This window comes from Aegilops tauschii, chromosome 2, assembly GCF_002575655.3.
Source record: "Aegilops tauschii subsp. strangulata cultivar AL8/78 chromosome 2, Aet v6.0, whole genome shotgun sequence".
In the NCBI taxonomy this organism is placed as follows: Eukaryota; Viridiplantae; Streptophyta; class Magnoliopsida; order Poales; family Poaceae; genus Aegilops; species Aegilops tauschii.
The window spans coordinates 54,362,052-54,370,408 of NC_053036.3; the positions used below are offsets into that span (position 1 = coordinate 54,362,052).

General features: G+C 45.2%; 1 long non-coding RNA gene across 1 annotated transcript; it reads right to left on the reverse strand.

The window, feature by feature from the left end:
- Positions 1-2,801: 2,801 nt before the first annotated feature.
- On the reverse strand, positions 2,802-6,888 carry LOC109744084 (uncharacterized). Its single transcript, XR_012201757.1, has 6 exons — positions 6,373-6,888; positions 6,215-6,273; positions 5,961-6,131; positions 4,041-4,926; positions 3,448-3,640; positions 2,802-3,116 (listed from the first exon to the last, which is right to left on the reverse strand). It is a non-coding gene; the product is annotated as an uncharacterized lncRNA (long non-coding RNA).
- Between the last annotated feature and the right edge of the window lie 1,469 nt (positions 6,889-8,357).

Sequence of the window (8,357 nt, forward strand, 5' to 3'; positions counted from 1 at the left end):
GAATTGATCTTCGACATCGTCCCTTTTCGCAGTGGTTATCATGCACTTCTCGAACGAACTGCCTTCGCCCGCTTTAATGCAGTCCCGCACTACGCTTATTTGAAGCTCAAAATGCCTGGACCGCGTGGCGTCAGAACAGTAAATGGGAATATGGAGCGCTCCCTCCGTACTAAGGTGCACACGCGGCCCTAGCAGCCGAAGTACAGGGCGGCCCCATCAAGCCGAACAGCTCATCGGTCATCAAGACCCATGACACTTCTAAGCGAGTCCGATCCACATTACACTGTGATAGCCCGGTGGAGCCGGAGCTTGAATAGCAGTTTAGCCTCCGTCGATCGCCCCATAAGGTTGTGGCATACATACCGCGCGTACATAATTACACACTTAAAATACCTTGGGCAGCGCCTGAGGCACACTGCGGAGAAGGTCCATAGTACGGCTTGACCCTATTCGGACCTCCACTTTTTTTCCTTCCACTGTAGGTTCCTTAAAGAACCTACCTGATCTACGGTTGTATGAAGGCTCTTTTCCAGGTCCCTCTTTCTTGCAGACGACCATCGGCTCCTCCTCTCAAAGGATCTCCTACCAAGGAGAAATGGCGCACACGTGCGGCAGGGCACCCTTGGGATCTTCAAACCATCACTTTTATGCCCTGTGTAAACCTTTCCCTTGTGTAAACTCTCGTCATGTAAAATGGCCTTGATATCCATGGCATTATCTGTAATAGCACGGCTCGACGTATTAATCAGGGTATAAAGGAAATAGTTGATCTCCACTTTTGTTTGGACTTCACTTTATTTTTATGTCATCATCTGTATTCCCTCCCTACTTCAGACTGCCACACCTTTAGTCCGGCCTTAACACCGGGGGCTGTATTCGGCCCTGCACATTTCAAGTCCGAACACCTATAGGGAACTCTTTGGCGTTTCGGATATTGCATTATATGCATCAGCTCCGAATCATATCTTTGGTCTATAGTTGGGTTGACCGGCTCCTATGCTTACCACCTTACGTTCCGCTCGTTCGACTAAGGTGGTAAAGGGAGAACTACTGCGATATATTTCTGGTTCGTCCGGTCAAGTACCTCAGTAGAGAAAGCCGAAAACTGACTGTCATGATAGGCGAGAGCTGGTCGGCGATTCGGTGACTTAGTGTTATACTACAAATCGTCAGCGATTCACCCCGTGTTATACGAGGTGCTGGTCTTCGTCCAGCCGCGTGGAAAAGGCACCATCGTCTGGATAGCCGCACATGCACAAGGGGCTAGTAGTTAGCCCCACAGTCCAACTCATATGGCTAAGTGAAAGTAATAAAGCTGCATAGTCTGATTGCCTGGTTCACCTCACGGACACCTCCTTTATGGACCAAGACGTTGGATAAAGCATGATCACGCGTTATGTCGAACACCCCTGCAGCATCTACATGGGGGCTGAAGCCGACGGCTGGCAACTTTCAGAAATATAATAATAAACGGCCGCACAGGAGGAAAAACCGCTTGAAGCAAAAGGCGCAAACATAGCCATATAACAACATAGGTTCACAACATAGTTTGTACAACCCGAACCCATTTAATCAAATATTACGTCCTTAGAACATTGGCCCTCTATTACTCGGGCTCCTTCTAGGACGTCGTCGAAGTACCTCTCCGGCTTCCGACGATCTTTGCCTTTGGGCGGACCTGCGGTCGCCACTTCGGTGGTCTTCATCTTCGCCCATTGCATCTTGATGCGGGCGAAGGCCATACATGCACCCTCTATGCAGGCTGAGCGCTTTACAACATCAATCCGTAGCCGCGCATCGATAAGCCGCTTCACCAAGCCGAAGTAGCTGCTAGGAATCGGCTCGGCCGGCCAGAGTTGGACTATTAAGTCCTTCATGGCCAGGCCTGCCACCCTATGCAGCCCCTTCAGCTGCTTCAGCTGGTCGTTCAGAAGTGGCGGGTGTTCCAGTGCGAGATATTGCGACCAGAACAGCTTCTCAGTCGAGTTCCCCTCCTGGGCTCGGAAGAACTGTGCGGCGTTGGCGAGACTCTTCGAAAGATCAGCGAACGCGCCTGGAGAACTCCACACTCGTGTGAGCAAAGCGTACCTCTGACCTCCAAAGATACTTTGCAAAAGAAAGGCCTTACCAGCCGCTATCTGCCTCGCCCGCTGGATCTCTTCGCGAGCGCTCCGGGACTCGCTCCGCGCTTCTTTGGCATCACGGAGAGCCTTGGCAAGCTCGGAGGACTGGGCCGATGTCTTCTTCTCCAATGTTTCGCACACTACAAGAAATACGTCAACTTGTGACCTTGACTATTGGTCACTGAAAGGTCATTGTTTTTCATTTGCGACCTTTTTGTGACCAAAAACAGAAGGTCAAAAGCTGGCAGTCGTAAACTGAAATTAACGACCTTCTCTGTGAGAAGGTCGTAGACGTTTACAACCAAAATATGCCTACTGTTTTGTTTTGGTCACTAGCAGCCTCTCCAGGCCACATAGGCATCCGACGTGGCAATCTGATGTGGCACAAGAATCAGACCGGTCCGATTCAGTGTTTTACATGGGCTAAGCCCAACAATTCAGCCTATTTGTTTTTGTTTCTCATATTAATTTTGGTCAGGTAGATGGGCCAAGCCCAACAATTAAGCCTTCTCATTTTTGGGCCATGGCCTTCTCGGCTAGACAGTTTTATTTTTCTTTTTTCAAAAAAATCCTCTAGTTAGATGGGTCCCAGTGGTCCCTTTTGTCAATGCCTTTTTCTTCTGATTTTGATTTGACAGTAAATAAATAATCAATATTTAAATCAACAGACATAAAACATAAGAAATACTTCAAGTAACAGCAACCAGAATCAATCTGTATATAGTGACAATCAATGTTACAATCTCTACAAATATTGGGATCCTGCTCCAGTCATCGCACAGGTACAAATTCTACTAGTGTAATAACACATATACAAGTAGAATCACAGTTAAACATATGCAGTGACAATCGGCACAAACTGGGCCCCTGCTCCAATCATATAAAACATATGCACGACTTAATGGGCGACCATACTTGACTAGGCCATGACCTTCATTACACTGGACTAACAGAATGCCAATTTGAACTATCATCATGCCTTCCACGGTCGCCCTGTTACATGAACCCAAAGAGAAGAATCAAAAAATTTGGGGCCAATATATTATGAACAAACCAATCAAAAAACAAACAAGTTCTTTAGAATGATAAGACAAATTTAGCTAGTACAATGCTTTGATTCTCCAGCAAGTTAAAATGAGATAATCATTCATACAAGAAAGGTGACGAAAGAAAATAGAGCATTTTACTCATAGCATGCAAAGTATCAATATTCTGATAAACATATAAAAGTGTAAATGTCAACTATCTTACACCCAAATGAATGACTGCTTGTGGAAGAAATATGTTAAACCAGGTTAGTTGTAACGGAGAGGGGCTGACTTACATTGGCTGTACTGGTCGATTGTGGCCTGAACAAATCTGTTGTAGTCGTCGGGGTCTGCGATGTCCCCGGGGAGAATGATCACGTCCTGCGCGCCGAGCTCGAAGGCGCGGTCGGCGACCTACCACAGGCTCCACTCCCTCCTTGCTACCAGGGCAAGGCATGCCCCCTTGGCGGCGTACTGGTAAGCCAGTTGCTGCATGCAGAAGAGAAGATCCCAAGTTGTTTGGAGTTAACAACGAAAGTACTGTATAATGTTTAGAACATGTATATTCAATATGACAAGTAGAAAAGCAGAGTTCTAGTAGAGTAGCATAAGAAGCAGAGGAATTCTGATTCTGTAACAAGAGGAAATGGAGTTGTCCTGTGCAACAAGAGGAATTCTGATTCTGTAACAAGAGGTAGAATTAGCATCACTAGCTCTGTTGCTGTTGTTTGCATATTACATAAGTAGTTGTCTGCCTAAGCAAATAGAGAGGTATATGCAGCAAGAACACGCAATGTGATGACAGTATGAGTGCACTATAACTCTGGAGGTAAAAAAGAACATAAATTCATTTGGGCTGATTTGTACACAGCCAAGAAAAACTTCTTACAAATAAATTCATGGAAGCGTATCATCCTTTTAGTCCCTCACCCATATCTCCTAGTAGTATTACATAATGCCTAGTGAGTGATCTAGCAATGTACTGTACAAGAGAGTATATATGTGTACGGATTCCTGCAGCCAGCTTCTAGCTATCAGTAACATGCATGTATATATTGAAGTAAACGTAACAGAGAGTATCTTTGGAAACATTCAAAATATATTCAATGTTGGAGCTGCATCTTACAACTCAAGGAGCCACATGAAATCCATGGAAGGACCTTACTGTGACAATTCACTTGTATAGTCCTGCCTCATGTGCATAATGCCGTTGCAAACAATTTAGATAGTGTATATATATAGATAGAAAGAAGCGCTTGATCAACAAGCTGCTGTAATAGTGTATATATATATATATAGATAGATAGTGTATATATATAGATAGATAGTGCACCAATAATTTTTTAGAAGGTAATTGAACTTCTGTGCACACATTTAGATAGAAAGAAGCGCTTGATCAACAAGCTGCTGTAATAGTGTATATATACATGCTAACAACATGAATGTTCCATCAGGCCATGATCAACTACTCCAAACCATTACATGCTTTGCAAGAAAATAATAGAAAAAGTAATCAGCAGATGACACAATGAACAAGTGAAGGCTTTAAATATCTCCCTGTCAAAGAATCAAGTCGATGAAGACATGCAGTACAAGGAGGAGCAGCCTTGCTTCATCGTTTGCTCAGATCGACGCTGGAAAGTGTGCTGCCATACCATGATCAGAACCTGCACGACACAGCCTTGAAATAGAGTTGTTGCTTCCACGTGGCTGGGCATATTCCACGAAACAGCATCACTCAGGTACTTACACTTCTCACCATCGGCCTTGCCAATCTGCGATTCGACCAACCCAAACCAGATTAGGACACAGAATTCACAAGGAAACTCAGCATTACACAGTATAAATAAATGAAGTTTGTCGTGGTTGAAAGGAACATGTGTATATTTCTTGTCATGGCACCGTAAAAGTTGCAGATTAGGTAGGCAGCAAGGTTGGTCAAGTAAAAGCAACCGGAACCGCATGACCTACACAGCACCGAAATTAAGTCTGAATCATCTACCCGTAGATAGCAGAAAGCCAAGGCAACAGTAGCTAGTAGCACTCTAGTAGTACTGAAGCAATTGAATTGAATCTCCAAGACATGTGGATCTGCCTGCCAGACAGCAGGAATTCACATCTGACAGAACATTTCATCCTCACCTCATATTAATCGAAGACACTTATGAGGGTAGGACACAGTGCCAACTTTTCAGTGCAAAATCTCATAAAAATAACCTACATGCCTGTTTTTACTACTGCAAGGGCTCTATTATAACAACTGTTTTGTTGCTATTAATTATTATCACAGGAAAGTGAAAAGGTATTTCAGGAAAGAAAAATGGCATAAGCCTGCAGGAATGTAGGTTATTTTTAGAGTAGCATTTCTTATGAGATACCTAAACCTGCAGGAATGTTGACCAAGCCTGAGTCCTCATGTCATAACACCTTACTAATTCAACACACATAAGTAAATCCAGATATCAGCAACATCTTACATGTAAATGCTTGCAAAGATACATAAGGTTTATGCCTTTCTTGTGTAGATTTGCATAGACGGATGGTAACTGAATTTCATGAGCAAATGAAAGTTCATAACTGAAGATATAACTTCGCGAGTGCTACAAATGGTGCTAATTAATCACACCTAACCACCTAGTAAGGCAAGTTTCACTGTACGAGAATCAACGATCCTCAACAGGGGATTTTTAACGTACTCGTATCGTATTCAGACCCCAAAAAAAATGTGTAGCGGCTTCCTACCGATCCACAAGGGAGCACACCAGAATGAGATGTTCGTCAAAGGTGAAAAGAATGAACAGTTACTCACGGAGTCATGAGAAATGCTACTCTAAAAATTCCCGAGAACAAGAAGAAGCCGAGCAGGTGCGTCCAGATGTTGATGGTCTCGTTGTGCCAGGAGAAGACGCTGATGAAGGCGTGCAGCAGCAGTGCCCTTGGCGTTGACCTTGAACCCCAGCGCCAGATCCTGCTCCCCAACCTGCACAGAAATAAAACCGTTCGTTGGAGCAGAGCAGCACGCGACTTGCTCGACGAATTGCGCGAGTGGAAAGGAGGGCGGACCTCAGTAACAGGAAGGCACGAATGAGCGGCGGCCGGCGATGGTGTATCCCTCGACGGATCTGCATCCATAAGGCGAGGTGAGAGAGGGGGTCAGCTACAGCCTCCTGCGGATCGATCGGATCGGAGGGGGAAAACAAGCGGGGACGAGGGGCACCTACCCGGGCTGGTCCGCCGCCGCGGGGCCGAGGCACGCCGCCAGGACGGCAGCGGCCTTGTTGGGGAGGAGGGAGAGTTGGGGAGGCGTCCGGGCAACTTGGAGGGGTAGAGTCCAGCAGCAACCATCGAGGTGCAGAAGCCGTGGACGAGGTGCAGAGCCCGGACGAGAGGCCGTGACTAAGGGGGAATTCGGCGAGGTACAGAGCCCGGAGGAGCGGCGGACGGTGAAGGAGCCGCGGCGGAGCGTGGCGTCAAGTGCTTGGAATGGCGCCGCCGTCGCGCTCCGGGCGCGGTCGTCGGAGGCGCTGCGGAGCTCGTCGCCTCGCGAGCCGCAGGGCGCGGCGGCCGCTGCCGCGGGGAGGGCGGGCTTGCTGGAGCTTGTGGTGAGGAGCCGGGGATGCGGCGACTGCGGCGCGAGCCAGAGGAGGGCGGTGGTTGCTGAGGTCGGGGCCGGGTCGCTGGGTTGGGGCTAGGGGAGGTGGCGGTGGCACAAGGGAGGGATGATCTGAATCGGGATAGGAGAGAGGGGATAGGAGTTAGAGTTTGAGCGATGGGGATGAGGGTTTCAGCTTAGGTGGGCTTGGGGCGAGGACTACCGTTGGATCCGCGAGCATCCGACGGTATTCCATGCACGATCCGCGTGAAGCGCCAACGGACCAATCAAAATGCAGTACACGCATACAATGTCATGACCATCTAAATTGGTCATAGTTAACTACAAAATTGCTCGTGGTTAACTAAAAATTCATTTTCCATTTTTTTCGAGTGCGCGAAATGAGTTTTTTTTAAGGACCTACCATATATTTGTTGCAAAATTGGACCTAATCAATTTTATAAAATACTAGGCCATATTTAATGCACAATTGAAAAAATGGTTAGGTGTCAAAAGTTTTGATCCACCTCTGGTGAAAAAGACAAATTCCCTCCGATTCAGCAGGAAGCGGGTCAAATTTGAACTGCAGCTGCCTCATAGTTTGATCTTTATTTTTTCAAAAATCATTTCTAGGTACATAAGTATCTATTTAATCAGAGAAACATCAAAAGTTTTCGAAGATTCAACCACTAGCTAGGAACGGTCAAGCCCGACGTTTTGACCGCATTTTGAAACGGGCATAAATAATTCAAAAAAAATCAAAAAATTGGAAAACCTTCGCATTGTGTCTTGATATGTGACCAAGTTTCCAGGAAAAATAATAAACTTGTAGTACGGCAATTATTTTTAAAAAGTGTTCTAAAAAATGAGCTATCATGCGTGAAGATTCATGGCTTTCAAGCCAAATGATCAATCTTATGGCCACATTCATAGCATAGTTTATTCAACTGATCTCATATTGTGCATAATGATGCATCTTCGAATTCCAAACAATGTTTCCTAAGGGAGTTTTCATTTTCTTTGCACGGAAAATTTATTTTCCATTTTTCGAGTGCCCGAAAAGAGGTTTTTTTGTGAAGGATCTACCATATATTTGTTGCAAAATTGGACCTAATCAATTTTCTAAAATACTAGGACATATTTAATGCACAATTGACCAAGTGGTTGGGTGTAAAAAGTTTTGATCCACCTCTCGTGAAAAAGACAAATTTCCGCCGATTCAGTAGGAAGCGGGTAAAATTTCAACTGCAGCTGCCTCGTAGTTTGCTCATTATTTTTCTCAAAAATCATTTCTAGGTACATACGTATCTATTTAATCAGAGAAACACCAAAAAAATTCCAAGATTCAACCACTAGCTAGGAACGGCCATTCCCGCTGTGACCGCATTTTGAAACGGGCATAAAAAATTCAAAAGAAAATCAAAAAATTGGAAAACCGTCGAATTGTGTCATCATATGTTACCAAGTTTCCAGGAAAAATAATAAACTTGTAATACGGAAATTATTTTAAAAAAGTGTTCTAAAAAATGAGCTATCATGCGTGAAGATTCATGGCTTTCAAGCCAAATGATCAATCTTATGGCCACATTCATGGCATAGTTTGTTCAAATGATC